This window comes from Lissotriton vulgaris, chromosome 9 (genome assembly GCF_964263255.1).
Source record: "Lissotriton vulgaris chromosome 9, aLisVul1.2, whole genome shotgun sequence".
NCBI classification, from domain to species: domain Eukaryota; kingdom Metazoa; phylum Chordata; class Amphibia; order Caudata; family Salamandridae; genus Lissotriton; species Lissotriton vulgaris.
The window spans coordinates 936947430-936963351 of NC_141697.1; the positions used below are offsets into that span (position 1 = coordinate 936947430).

At 47.9% G+C, this 15922-nt stretch overlaps 1 protein-coding gene across 3 annotated transcripts in view; it reads right to left on the minus strand.

Annotated features, from left to right (window-relative positions):
• LOC147692563 (acylamino-acid-releasing enzyme-like) overlaps nucleotides 1-15922 on the minus strand; it is a 526970-nt gene that overhangs the window by 1405 nt on the left and 509643 nt on the right. The window lies entirely within an intron of this gene.

The following is a 15922-nucleotide window of genomic DNA, read 5'->3' on the forward strand; positions in this document are numbered from 1 at the left end:
TAAAAAACTAAAAATTATTCATCCATTTTTTTTTTTTTTTAGTCAAACGTTGGTCCACTGCCAATTTTTTGCGGGAGAACAGCAATAACAGAGACTTACTTTTGAGAAAATACTTGAGTGCTGCAAAACTGTTCCATACAAGACTCATGGAATTACCTGCTGATGCAAAGTATATAGCCTTCTCGGGTTGCTTATATGGGGGGGGAAGGGGTGTCATGCAGAAGGCATTGACAGCCAGGACTAGGGAACTCGCACATGGACTATGTAAGCATCAGTTTCTTAGAAGTCAAGCGTTTACATTCACTCCCTTACATTTAAGCTTTCCAGCCTGCGTCACGGAGACAGTAATTAGTCTTGTTAGAATTGGGGGTCTCTAGTTGGCACAGGTAGGTACTTGCGACAAATAGGGACCCTCTCCTCTAGTCAGGATAAGGGGATTAACACTCCTAAAAAAAACCCTGCTCACCCCCTTGGTAGCTTGGCATGAGCAGCAAGGCTTTATCTCAGAGGCGTTGTAAGTTAAGCATCTGTGACCACACACAGGAACCCAGTGACAACACTACAAATAGACACCAGACAAGGTTTTATATACCAAAAACAAGTATATTTTATATAGAGTTAGCACAAGACCAACAACACCACAAATAATCCACAGTACTATTAGAATTCAAGAGTTCTGGTTAAAAAAGGCTTAAATCAAGGTTCTATGCGAGTTGGTAGCCCGGTCTGGCTACAGCGTTGTGGAAATAACACAGAGTCTAACAGATCCAGCGGACCGCGTCGGTACTGGCCAACTCAAATGTCGACAGACTCAGTCACAGTACCATTTACTTGAGGCGTCCGGCACGGATGTGCGAGCTGGTTCCGGTGTTCGTCACGGTGCAGAAAAGGAAGTGTTGCAGGACGCCTTGTCCCTCGATGCGGTGCAGGCAGCGGCCCGTTGACAGAGTTGGTGCATTCAAGGTGTGCGATGCAGAGCGAGACGGTGCTTCGTTGCGGTGCTTCCAGCTTTCGGTGCGGCGACCGAGTTCGGAAGCTGCCGTCGATCAGTCCGGACAGCGGTGCGAGTCGTGCGGTGCGTCGCAAAGCGTGCGAGGTGGTACCCAACTCCAGTGCGTTCACAGGACTCTAAGTCCGCAGCAGTGACCGCGTCGGTCAGACCAGTACGAGTAGGTGTAGCGAGGCGTTGCAAGTCGCGGTGTCCACCAATCGCGGTACAGGCAACGGCTCAGTGACGGCGTCAGGACAGAGTCGGTGAGCTCAGAGCTTGCGTTGTTCGAGGCGGACGGGGCTTGAAGCGGTGCCTAAAGGACACCGGGCTGGTCATGAGAGTCGGTCACAGCTCCCTGCCTCTGTAGCCACTGAAACAGCGTTTCCATCAGCAAACCACAGAGGCTGGTGAAGTCCATTGGTCCTGGGACTTCGGTCAGGGGGCAAAGCTCTCTTCCAAGCCCTTGGAGATCTTTTCACTAGTTGAAAATAAAGTACACAAAGTTCTTTCTTCTCTCTTTGGCAGTCAGGCAACTACTGCAGGCTAATCCTCTTCCCCACCCTCTATAAACCGGCCTGCTCAGGCCCCTGTCAACATGGAGCTAGCAGTTGCATACCTCAACACCCGGTCTCTTGTCAGTCACCAACACGACATATACCACCTTCTTGACTCAGACCGCCCCGACATCTTGTTTTTAACTGAGACCTGGTTGAACGAGGACTCCTCCCCTGACATCTTGACAGCTATTCCTCCGGGGTACTACATTCTCCAAGCCAACCGACCAGCTGGCAAATCCGGAGGTGGCGTAGCCTCTATTATCAAACTCTCCTTCAGATTCTCTTCCCTCTCTCTACTCACCATCCCCCAGGCTGACTGCCTGGCCATCAGACTCGAATCCTCGGTGTCCCCTCTGACTTGTGTCCTGGTATACTGCCCCCCTCAACCCATGCCCAATTTCCCTTCCCTCTTTTGCGATCTACTATCCCAGCTCACACTCAACAACTCCAAACTCCTGGTCTTAGGAGACTTTAACTACTGGCCATCTGACCCACATGAAAGCCCCCACTCTTTGGCTTTCACCGATCTATTAAGCGGCCTCAATGGCCGTCAACATGTCCACACTGCTACTCATTCCAAAGGCCACACCCTAGATCAGGTCTGGACTTACAACCTTGAAATCAAATCACTCACGATCCTCCCTTGCTATTGGTCGGACCATTTCTTAATCTCTTTCCTTCTTCTGGTCCCCCCACCGCCCCCCCGTAGTCGAGGCCCTAGCCTCCTGGCCCGCAACTGGAATAAAGCAAACCTCGACCTCTTTCTCTCCTCTCTAACATCCTCGGCCCCGCCCGGCGTAGGTCCTCTAGACTCCCAGGAAGCCGCACTTATCGATTGGCTGGAATCTGCCAGCGACAAAGTCGCCCCCCTTAAGTCTATTCGAACCAAGCGCTCTCACGACGCACATCGCTGGTTTTCCGACAGCCTCAAATCTCTAAAACTTGGACTTCGCCAAGCCGAGCGTCGCTGGCGCCGAAATTACGACCCCCTAGAAAAAGCCCCCTTCCTAAAATTATCCGGAGAATACAAACTTGCAATCTCAGCTGCTAAATCTGCCTACTTCTCCACAAAAATTCTCAACTCCGCGCAAAAATCTAAAGATATCTTTGCTATTGTAGAGGAACTTTCACACCCGGATAGGGTGACCATCAAACCCCTCCCCTCTCAGGCACTCTGTGATTCCCTCAACCATTTCTTCATAGACAAAATCTGCAAAATCAAAAACAGTATCTCCTCCGGGGCCCCAGCAATGCCCCTCCCAGAGGCCGCCTCCTTTCTCAACTCTCGTTCCCTGACCCAGCTCCCCCCCATACCCGAAGTAGACTTCTTCCCCCTACTCCACAAAGTCTCATCTGGTTCCCCCACAGACTGCTGTCCTCCGGCCATTCTCCGGTCCGCGTTTTCGACCTGCCCTGGCCCTCCATTGGCCCTCTTGAACAACTCTCTCCTGCTCGGCGTGGTCCCCAGTCAGTTCAAGAACGCCGAAGTGGTCCCCATATTAAAAAAACCCAACGCCGACCCCTCGGTCTTGGGCAACTTCCGCCCCATTTCCCTTTTGCCTTACCTGAGCAAGGTACTTGAAACGCATGTGACTAGCGTCCTCAGCTCCTTCATCGAGGACTCTAATTTCCTAGACTCCCAGCAAGCTGGGTTTAGACCTGCCCACTCGACAGAGGCGGTCATCCTCTCTGTTATGGAGGAACTTCGCAGAGGCGCTGACTCCAACATCAGTCAAGCCCTGGTGCTCTTAGATCTGTCCGCGGCCTTTGACACGGTCGATCACACCATCTTAGTCGACCGTGTCAAAGAAGCAGGCATCAGCGGGACGGCCCTTAACTGGGTTCGTTCCTTCCTTGCGGACCGCCATCAATCCGTCCGTCTTTCCCAGTTCACAGCAAACCGGACGAGAGTTACCTGCGGTGTGCCGCAGGGCTCATCCTTGTCACCGCTTCTTTTTAACCTTTACCTCACCCCCTTGATCCGCTCCCTCCGCGGTATGAATGTCACTGCATTTAATTATGCAGACGACATACAGCTCGTTTTCAATCTCGACTCCTCGGACGCAGCGGCTCAAGATTTCCAGTCCACCCTCTGCCATATCAGTAACTGGATGAGCACTCACCATCTCAAACTCAATCCCGACAAGACGGAGCTCGTTCTTGTCGGAGGCTCATCCAACCCCTGGAATTCCACCTTCTGGCCCCTTTCCCTCGGCCCCCCCCCCCACCCGGCGGACAAAGTGAAAAGCCTCGGGATTTACATCTCTCAAGACCTCTCTATGAAGCACCAGGTTAGTGCCACTGTGTCCTCTTGTTTCTTTCAGCTCCGGAAGATCCGGAAAATAGCCCACTTCCTGACCACTGAAGCCCTCACCTTGGCACTGCTGGCGTTAGTCATCTCTCGGATCGACTACGCCAATGCCCTGTATGTTGGCATCCCACAATACCTAATCAGCAGATTGCAGCTGATTCAGAACCAGGCAGCTCGCCTTATCTACCACCAACCAAAACACCAACACGTCCGTCCTCTCCTCAAGGCCCTCCACTGGCTCCCTGTTTCGGAGCGCTGCAAGTTCAAACTTGGCTGCCTGACTCATAAATCTCTGGCCGGCATCGGCCCCTCCTTTATTTCTTCCCTCCTGCATCCTTATACCCCCTCCAGGAACCTCCGTTCCTCTCATCTTGCGCTCCTTCAAACTCCCCGCTTCAAGCGCAAAAAACACGGAGGTCTCCGATTTTCCTTTTTGGCACCCTCATTCTGGAACTCACTGCCACTGGAACTGAGACTTTCCTCCTCTCACCTTCATTTCAGGTCTCTCCTAAAAACCCACCTCTTCCATGGCATTTACTCATAATTTCCTCTCCCCCCGCTCACTGCCTCTTGTTGAATAAAGTGAATAGCGCCAAGAAACCGTCCGGTGAATGCCGCGCTTTATAAGTAATTTTTACATTACATTACATTACATTACATTTTACATTACATTACAATCCCCCAAGCAGCACTTCAGCTTGGGAATAGTCTCTCGTCAGTTTCTTCAGGTTCCTTTCCTCAGCAGAGGTTTGTCTTGTAAGTCCAGAAGTGATCTAATTTCTTGGGTACAGGGACCCAATACTTATACCCAAAAATCCTTTGTTCTCCGAGGGGAGAGGGGCCTGTGCCTAGTCTAAACCAGTTCCAAAGCACTCTGTTTACCAGACTTCTCCTTTCCTTTCACAGCGCAGGGCAGGCACATCAGACGCCCCACAGGAGGTGGAGCCAGCATTGTGGAAGGCAAGTACAGTCCTGGAGCACTTTGTTGACAGTCTTCCTTCTCTTCTTGCAGTGTGCAGGGCAGAGACATCAGACGCACCACAGGGGGTGGAGCCGGCAATGTAGAAGACTCCTCCCTCACGATGACCAAGCAAGTCAACGCCATCTCGTCATCATGTTTCAAGACCCTGCGCATGCTCCGAATGATCTTCCAGTGGATCCCCACCGACACCAGAAAGACGGTCACCCAGGCCCTCGTCACCAGCCGACTGGACTACGGGAACGCCCTCTACGCTGGAACCACAGCCAAACTACAGAAAAGACTCCAGCGCATACAGAACGCCTCTTACCGACTCTTTCTGGACATCCCCCGCCACAGCCACATCTCTGCCCACCTGAGAGACCTGCACTGGCTCCCCGTCAGCAAGAGGATCACGTTCAGGTTCTTCACCCACGCACACAAGGCTCTCCACGACATGGGCCCAAAATACCTCAACAACCGCCTCACGTTCTACACACCCACCCGCCAGCTCCGATCCGCCAGCCTCGCCCTCCCCACCATCCCACGGATTCGCCGAACCACCCCCGGAGGAAGATCCTTCTCCTACCTGGCGGCCAAGACATGGAACTCCCTCCCCACCCACCTACGGCTGACCCAGGACCATTTCTCCTTCAGGAAGCAACTCAAGACCTGGCTCTTTGAGCAGTAGCAGCACCCCACCCTCCTCCCAGTGCCTTGAGACCCTAGCGGGTGAGTAGCGCGCTCTATAAATGTGTTGATTGATTGATTGATAGAGGGAAGGCCCAGCCCTATTCAGGTCCCAGGTGCAACTCCTCCCTCCCATCTAGATGGAGATCTCCTTATTCACCACCGGGCTGCCCCAGCCTGTCTCTTGGAATCCCCCAGCCCTGTCACTCATACAACCAGACGAAGGAATACAAAACCTCGCAGAGGCAGGCTTAAATGGTTAGGCAAGCAAATACCTACTTTCTAAAAGTGGTATTTGCAAACACAGAATATTAAAATCGACTTCACTAAAGGATGTATTTTATTATTCTGAGTCCAGGCATACTAAACTCAAAGTTCTACCATGTTCCCTGAGTCTGTTAGGATTATAAACATTCATAATCTAACAGCCCATTCTGGCATATGGAGAACAGGTAGCCTTGCAATAGTGAAAAACGAAAATGGCTGTAATTCACTATTTGGACATGCCACACACATCAGGGCCTGTCCTACCTTATACTTACAATGCACCCTACCCGTGGGCCTACCATAGGGGTGTATAATATGAAGAAAAGGGAAGGTTTAGGGACTGGCAAGTGGATGCACTTGTCCAGTCAGCATGACAGTACCAGACTGCACGCTGGTTCTGCAATGTATTCTCCTGTGGGCCGCAGAACGCTGGGCGGGAGGGCATTCAGGGCAGCTCACCTCTACACAGGCTGGATTGTGGTGAGCTGCTCTAGTGGCAGGCTATTGAGTCTGGAACCACTCCGACATGCGGCACTGTGGTTAGTTCAGTCACTCTCAACTGGCCGCCGCTGGTTGAGTGATGGTCAGGTGTATCAGGTCGCGGGATGGGTTTCATTTTAGGTTTAGTGGTCAGCTGCCTGTGCTGCTGAATTGCTAGCAGCCTAATAACTGAAACTGACCCTCACACTGCATGCACCGCGGACGGCAGGATGTCCTGCGGCCTATTAATGAGTGGCTGTCAAAACTGTTAAATTGTTACAGTAGCAGCTAGTGCTGCCTGCGAGCATTTTGGCCCAAGCCTGCAGGAATCAGGGGCCTCGCACTGCCATTCAAGAGTTCAGTAATGGTGCAAAAGTAGCGCTATGGCTTGACACCTCAGAAGGCGCTATAATGCGTGATGTTGCATTTCAGTGCGGTTATGTGGACCACCACACTGAAATGCGTAAGTCTAACGCCTGATGCGTAGTACTTGGTAGAGCTGGGTAAGTGGTCTGTTACACTACTGAGCAAGCACGAGAATCAGTATAGTGATGTTTGTGTGTAGGAACAGAGCACGCAATAGGGTTCAGATTACAATAAGAAAAGGAGTTGGATTGCTGAACTAAGTGAGGTAAGGTGTTCCCTAGCCAAATATGATCTGGTAATTTTACACTGTCAAATGCAATTTGTATGTGCCTCTGCAAGCAGCAGTAAGTATCACAACAAGTGTAAATTCATGAAAGATGTGAGTAGGCTGTGGGTATACAATCGTTTTACAGTAGGATCAGACGTTTTGCAGAAGTTTCAAGTTCTTTTCATAGCTTGTCCTTGCTCAAATGAGAGAAATTTCTTATGTTTATCTGTTTCCATGTACTTAATTTGATGATTTTGCTAGTAAACAAGTGTCATTCTTAGTGTCATACATTTAGTAGTTGAATGTCATTCATAAGTACCCTGAAACCTTGAAAATGTCACACATAAGCTCTCTTAAAACGTGGCAGCTATACAGTCTGTGTTTCATGTCAGATAGTGCAATTCCTTTTCTGGTGCTTTGCAATAGTTTTAAGATCTTTGTAGAGTTTCTCGTTGCTGAAATGGCTGTAATTTCTCATATATATATCTTCATTTCTTGATTTTTGCTTGCAGGAAAGTGTCACTCATAATTGTTGAATGTCACTCATAATTACACTGAAATTACGAAAATGTCACACAAGCAATTTGAAACCTTGGCAGCTATGGGGCAGGGGCCCCAAGCTCCACAGGCCCCTTCCGGCACTGTGCACGGGGGCCGTCCCCCTGGCCTGAGAGCTCCTGACTGGGTCCAGAGCTAGAGGGGACCCCCTCCATTTTCTTTGAAGGAGGGTTCCCTCAAATGTTGCTATGCCACTGCATTATTCTATACTTATTACTTCCGTCTGAGCGGACATTATTTCCATTTATGTCTGAAAAACAGCACACAGCTGCACTTTCGGTTTCACACTTCCATAACAACCTAACATGGTTATAAAAACAGTTACACGTTATTTTTCAATCAATGTGTGTTCTCAACACAGATGGAAAAGGAAGACAGAAAGAAAAGCGAATGACGTGTCAACCAGCACATGTACAAGCTCTCTCCCCAATTCCGTTTTCCTACTAGGGAGGAGTGGGAGGGGGAAGACTGCTTTCTTTCTCTCCAAACATATCTGGATGTTTCTCTGCCCGTCCGCCCCCTGACCGCTGGTACGCGGTGACCAAATCCATGCAGCTAAAGGAGAAAAACCTTTCCTTAAGCATTGGCATAGCCAATAGGTCTCGCCTTTGGGACCTTATAAGTGTTTAGCCATGCAACAGTTGATATTGATCAATGGATTTAAGAATCTCCACCTCCTCATGTGTTCAACATATAAAACATTCAAAACAGATCAATATTTTAGACCATCGAAAATCAGAAAGTATATAAATCAGAAAAATCATATATCTTACTTAGCAGACTGTACACGTGAGATATGTAAAGGATTTTTAGCTATTTGATAGAGTGGTGTTCTTAAATAGTGCCAGACAGCATAGCATACTCTTTCGGATGTTGCTCATTTCTACATGTGAAGATTTTCTTGTTTTTCCAACCCATTCTCTTTTCGATGAATCTTAAATGTGTGAAATTCTGGAGGAAGTTATGGAACCTAATTTAGTTTCATGTTAAATGTGTTAGCATCACTGGAGTGAAGTATTTCATGTACGCCGTTTTCACTTCAAAAACAACCTGTTCAGCAATATGTGAAAAGGTGCCATCTTTCTTGCATTGGTATGCCCCCACTTTTTTCTGAACTGCCAACCAGGTACCCAGGGCATGTGTTCCTTCCCTAAAACTGTGTTGAAACTAAAACCCAATTGGCATATCTGGCCACCTGTCAGCCCCTAGTAAATGGTACCCTAGGTACCCAGGGCATGGTGACCAGAGAAGACCCCTAAGGGCTGCAGCGCTTATTGTGCCACCCTTAGGGGCCCTGTATCCTGACACCCATACACTGCCTTTGCAGGCTGAGTGTTTAAGTACAGAACTAAACAAAAAGTCGACATGGCACACATCCCTGTGTGCCATACCCACAAACCCATTGCCCTGGCATACATCAGTCACCCCTCTAGATGGGTGCCCTATGCCAGTGGTGTGGACACAGGTGCAGAGCCCTGTGCCCCTACAGTACCCAGGGCCATTCCTGGGCACTGCAAGTGCAGGGATGGCATTAAGAGTATAAGGTGCTGGGAGGTTGTCATTACGAACTCCATAGCCCCATAATGGCTAAACTGAAGACTGACAAGTTTGATATCAAACTTCTCAGCGCATTAAACCCACACTGATGCCAGTGTGGGATTTAATGTAAAATGCTTCCCAGAGGGCCTCTTAGAGATGCCTCCTGAAACCTAACCTACAACCCACGTCTGGACTGAGTGGCTGCCCAGGCTGCCACACAGCAGACATGTTGCTGGTCCCCTGGGTGGAGAGCCCCTCGCTCTCCTGGGCCTGCAACAATGCACATCCTGGGCGAGGTGCTAGGTCTCCTCCCCCAGGATGGGAAGGGGGAAGCTTAAAAGGTATGCCGCCTTTGTGAGCTTCTCAAGGCCACTTTCTGTACTCAGCAACTGGCCCCCACCAGTTCTAAACCCCCACTCTGGCGGGAAGACTGACGGGACACCCAATGTCAGGAAGGGGGGTGTGCCAGCCTGTGCCAACCCCACCACTCAGGTGGGAAAGGCGAGGTGAAGCACAACCCCGGGGTCCGGCCATCTTGAAAATGGGAAGCCCTGCCCAATCACAGCTAGGCTCCTGCCCCCCTCCCACAGGAGAGGAGCAGGCTAGGGGGTGTACCCACCCCAGGTCAGAGACCTATTGGTCCCTGCCTTGCCCTACCTGTAACGCCCCTAAACTTAGTACTTAGGGGCACCCTGAACCTTCCTTCCCTGGATCCCGATAAGAAAAAGAAAGAAGATCAAGAAGAGGAAGACCCGCCGTGCAGCTGCTCACAATAGGACGACACAAACTGATTTGGCCCCAGCCCTAACGGCCTGTTGATCCTGGAACCTGCTCCTGCTTAATCCTGGCGACTCCTGAGGACAGCAACCTTGGGACACCCGGAGGACCTGCCTGCCTTGACCCTCTTAAAGACTGGGACGCTCATAAGCAGAGGCTCTGCTTCAACAACCAACCCCTGGTGCCAGCCCGGAAGCTCAAGACCTGCCTACTCTACTGGCTAATGTTTTGGGGTTAACCGAGATGCCTTGCATCCCAAACCTCTTTTAAACACCCCTGTCCATTACGCATTCAAGCTGACTGCCTTTCTGTTTTTTTTACTTAAATCTCACTACAGCTCCTATGCCAGGGCAAGCGGATTTGCAGATCTGCTTCCCTGCTCCCTCCGACCCATATCCGGCGTCGGTTTTTCTCCACCTCCCTACACCATTAAGACGCGCTAGAAGCACCTCCCCCACGCGTCTTCCATTGTATATACCCGATTAGGACCGGGTTGGAATTATCACCGGTCCGACGGTGAGGCCAGCCTGCCTTCCCTATTTTCAATCATTGCATCTTGTACAGTGAATGATACTTATTGCAGTCTCCCCATCAATATTTTTTACACCCCCATTATTTTTGCCTCTTCTACAGACACAGCTCTCATCATTTTACTTCACAGGTCAGAATATTGTAATCAGCAGCTCACCACCACACTTAAACACTCACTTTGTATGTGATGTCTCACTTAGGTGTTCTTTTAATCTTTAGATTCACACTTGCCATATTCCCCACACCCTTTCTAGGTTTCCACTCTTCCTAGACTGGCCATTTGCCAGTCCTCCCCACCCCTCATGCCCACTTTACTGGCCTGGAATCCATTCCCCCCCCCCCCCCCCCCCCCCAAAGTGCTGTCACTTGTCACCCCCCTTAAACAGTATGGTTTTATTGTGTCTACTTTATCTCCCCAGCCCTGAAGAGTCACAGGTTTACCCCGGTTTTGACGAAACACGTGTCGGCTGGTTTTTCTTGTGAAACTAATACTTACATTGGATGAATAAACATCTTACAAGTTAAAAACATTGGAGTTGGATCTTATCCTTTTCATTTAATGACTACCAAACTTAATTGATATACTACTGCAGGTTGTGTGCGCTTGACATTGCATACCTGCCTACTCTGCACCCGCCGAGCCCGGCCCTTGCCCGCGTGATCCAAGACCACAAGGACGTCCCCCTGGGACCTGATGTCCAGCGCCCAAAGACCGTCCTCGACAAACCAGACGACGCCTGCAGCCTCAGAACCAGGGACCCCTCCAACCACAACCAGCCGAGGGTAAGATTTCCCGACACCCAACGACACCCCTGCACCCGGCACCCTGCGGCTCCCTTTGGGGTACCTACCTCTTCTCCAGGATCCCAACTTACCTCTCGAAGTGGTGGTCGCACCTGAAGAATCACAGTCCCGAGTCTGCAGCCTTTGTTCCCTTTTTACCTTGCCCATTGACTAACATTGTGCGCCCGACGGCTCAAAATCACCCTACACCCAGCCGTCCGAGTGCCTCTGGCAGTGCAACCGTTGCCCTATCCTACTTCCCCATTTGCCCTGAGCAAGTGACCAGGAGCCCAGCTCCCACAGCCACTTGGCCTGCTAGCCAGCAGCCACCCACCAAAGGCCCCCTGCCCCTCTTTGGTTAACTTTGGGCCTAACTACCTCTGCACCCGGCTGCCCCTGTGCCGTTGAGGGTGAACCAACATGACCCACCTGAACCTGGGGGACCCCTGAGTCCATACCCAGAGCCTTAACTTTGCCAGTCAAGTACTCACCTGGAAACCGGTAACTCACTTACCTGCCATTGGATAACATTGACTGGGTTGACTCAAAAAATCTTCTAAGTGTGACATTTTGAAGACTTAAAATATTCCTATAAAAACAGCCGAATTTTGAAGTACTCACCTGTGATCAGGAGAGAAGCCGGTACTGAACCTTGTAGCCCAGTACTGAACCGCAAAAGTAATCAGAACCGGGTTTACTGGTAACCTGAATTTTCTCCATAGGAATCCATTATCTGCTTTTCTATGAAATTTCTTTTAAGTGTCTACTTTTGAAAACTTGAAATATTCTTCAAAAATCATACTAACTACTGAAACGTAAATACTTACCTGTCTTAAGTAGAGATCCCAGTGCTGGACCTAGGAGCCCAGTACTGGATTACAAAAGTAACGAGAACATACTTTACCTGTTACCTGAATTTTCTCCCGTTGGATAACATTGCCAGATTTTCACTAAAAAGTTTCGAAGGGTGAACTTTTGAAATACCTTTTTATTCCTTAAAAATCATTGCAATAAGCAAAACTTTTTACTAAACTGTTTCCAGCTTAGACCCCATGACTGAATCTAGCATCCAGTCTTGGACTTACAAAAGTAATCTACAAAGTAATCAACTGTATTTGTGTAGAAAAACCCATTGAGCTCAATGCTAAATTTTGTGTAGAATTGTGTTGCCTATTGCAACCCTGGTACCTATTGTGTTTACAAAGCCATTGCCTTTCTGGAAAGCATAACCTGAGATTACTCATCACTGAGAAAAGTATATTTTTATACCTGTTGGTTCTAAAAACAAAACAACTATATCTTTTGATATAAAAACAATTGGCCTGGAGTTCAGTCCTTGAGTGTGTGAAACCTTTTGCTGACTGAGTGTGCACAACAAATGCTTTACACTGTCCTCTGGTACTGCCTTACTGCTCGACCAAGATACCAATTGAGAGTTAGGTAAGTCCTGACTTTAACCTCTGTTATACCTCTGGGGTTGGTGGACTCTAGACACAATGCACCTTATGTTGGTCCAGTATATATATAGAGCCACTTTCTCACACAATATGCCTTACTGAATTTATACTTGGTTAAAAGAAAATCTTGAACCTGCCCAATATAACCTGGTTGTGTCAATTACAACAAACATAGGGAAGGGTGCTATGCAAAGAATTAACATTCGGCTGGAAATTCTCATCATATTTGGACTTTCAGTGATTTTGTAAATTGGGCATTTTTCCACCACTGTTATGCAAGTAGGATTACTTGCATATATCATGATGCTAAAAATACTTTGCAATGCAAATTTACACATCTGGAGTGACAAGGGGTACTAAGACAAACTAATCTAAGCCGGTCAAAACAAGCTGGTCCTTTGGGTAATGATCGTTATAGACAGAGTAGTAAAACACCTTCTGCTATTTCTGCAGTATACAGACGGCAGAGCAGGACAGCAGTATACTTGTCCTCGGATTCAAGATACGAGCATAATACAAGAACTGCCTACTGCTATGTCCATAATGTATAGAAATAAAAAAGGTAAATGCTACTTACCAGTATGCATCTGTTCTTGGCATGTAGAGCTGCAGATTCTCACACTGAGCATTAGATCGCCACCTGGTGTTGGGCTTGGATAATTGCATGTTGTTGTCGTCTTGGAAGAAGTCTTTGTAGTCACGAGATGAGTGACTCCTCCCTTGGATGATAGTGCTCATGGGCATAGACTCCATCCTTGGATTGTTTTTCGCCATGATGGGAAATGGTGGAGTTAGTAGAGATAGAAAAAAGGGATGTCCATGTGTAAATATCTAATTAAGATAGAACTGGAACAGATACAGGTCCCAGGGAGGCAGTTGTGATGTGAGAATCTGCAGCTCTACATGCCAAGAACAGATGCATACTGGTAAGTAGCATTTACCGTTCGAGGCATATGAGCTGCAGATCTCACACTGAGCATAGACTATACAGCAGTGTTTACCCTAGCGGTGGTCGCCTGTATCTGTTGCAGTACTTTGAAAGAGAGTTTTGAGGACAGCTTGGCCTACTGTAGCTTGCTGCTTTGCTTGCACATTAACACAATAGTGTTTAGTGAAGGTATGTATTGTAGACCATGTTGCTGCTTTACATATGTCTTCTAGAGGAATGTTCCCTAAGAAGGCCATAGAGGCTCCTAGTTTGCATGTGCAATAAACACTACACTTGCCAGTGCTGGGGGACTTGTTAAATACACACTATTCAACTATATAGTGTACATGACAAAGACATGCACACCTGCTTTATGAATTGCAGTTTTTTATTTTGTTTCTTTTGTAACCTAATTTTTTAGGTCTGCATCATTTTTTGATTTTATGCATGGGAATAACAAAACATTTCTATGTACATATATATACAAACAACACAAAATATACAAGTGATTAGGTATGTACAAAAATTCAACAACTTCCATACAACTCATTCATGGCCTTCCATTCATACAAAACATACACACTGGTCCCAGTGTCAAGGAAAATCTTTAAGTTCAACAAATGTAAAGTCCGTTTTTTAGTCTACTTCAGATTGAATTTGAACTTTTTAAACAAAAAAGAAAACTAAGCAGTCATTTATCGTGTTCCCCTAGGGGTTTCCTTGGGGAGGACTCTAGGAAATGACCTGGGACCTGGTCGGTCGACGCGTTTCGAGCCCTGTAATTGTCAGGGTTCTCTTCAGGACCTCACATTAACTGAAAGGGAAAGGAACAAACTGATAAATTTATGTTCTAAGGGTTCAACACCTTATCTACAAACAACCCAGTCTCAGCCTACCTCTAATTTGGGTCATGGCTCCAAAAAAGGTTTTCCGTGATGCAGAAAGGGTGGAAAGGAGGGGGGGCTGGAACAAGTTGGAAAAGAAACGATAAGTGTACTACATTTAAACATTCACGTTCATCTAGTTTAGATTACATGATGTGATGCTCCTACCTGTTCTAGGAAGGTTGTAACTGTCGTATTTAATCTGCAAGAAAGGCAGAGGGGAGGACCGTTAGTGCTCACTGTCTAACGTATGGAATCGTGACTAGATCGATATATGTCACCATGGGCGTTGGCTTACCCGTGACGGAGTGAAACTCCGTGTTAATGAAAAAGTCGGCTGCTGCTCCTGCCGGAGTCTGAACTCCCGGTGACGTGGTACAAGTGATTCGTGGTCTGGAAGAGACAACAGGGAAAGCGTGAGGGAGCCGTTTAATGAATCCGCGTTATCTAATGCAAAACGGAGGACGCGGGAGAGTGGTAGTTCGCCTTTCTTACCATTTATTTCAATGCCGCTTAGGAAAAATGCCGCGCTGATTCTCGCTCCTTCCTCTTCGGTCTGGTGAGACTGAATGAGGCTCCTACCACTACTTCGCTGTGGGAGTGGCTAGGAAACTGAGGATTCTGGGAATTGTAGTCTTCATGATATTTCAGAAGTTTTTACGCGTTGGGTTTGTAGATTTCAGACAGTTCGTTCAGTCCATTCACTGCTGCATCATATTTCATTATGAGCAGCGCTTCTCTTTGGTTTAATCTTGATTCAATGTTGCCACCTCTTGGGTCATTTTCAATTTTTGAGATTACAGTCCACTTCGACTTGGTTTTGTCATGTTTCATGGTGATCCAGTGGTTGACCAATGGTGCGTTTTCTACTTCCCTGCGTATCCTAGACTTATGTTGGGTGATACGTTGCCTGATTTCTTGCGTAGTTTTGCCTATATACAGCTTTGGGCAAGGGCATATTATTGCGTACACAACGTTCTTGGTCTTGCAATTTGTGAACGTATCATGTTTCCAAGTAATGTTGTTAAAAGAAAATACTGACTCTTCAATTGTCTCTTCACAGCAGGCACATGATCCACATTTGTGGTGTCCGGTGATGGGTGGGAAACCGAACAAGCTCCTCAATGTCGGGCCTTTCTCATTAGGTAGGGCAGCTCTCACAATGTGATTCGCCACACTTTTTTCTTTCTTGTGTGCAAACAAGGGTGGTGTTTTTAAGTCCTCGTGTAAACCTTTTATTAGGTGCCAATTTGATGTAATTAATTTCTTCAATTGATTTGAAGCCGGGCAAAACGTGGATACGCAAACTATCCGTTTCTGTTCCTTTTTGGGCTTTTTCTGCAGGAGGGATTCGCGTGGCGTCCACCAAGCTCTCTTCAGTGAGTTTTTTAATAGCTTGCTGGGGTACCCTCGTTGGAGGAGTCTATCTTTGAGTTGGTTGGCATGTTCGAAATAATCTTCCTTGCGTGAACAATTCCTGCGTACTCTAAGGAATTGGCCGAAGGGTAAATTTTGCCTCAGGCCGCGTGGGTGGTTGCTTGAATAAAGCAATGCTTTATTCCTGTCGGTCGCTTTTC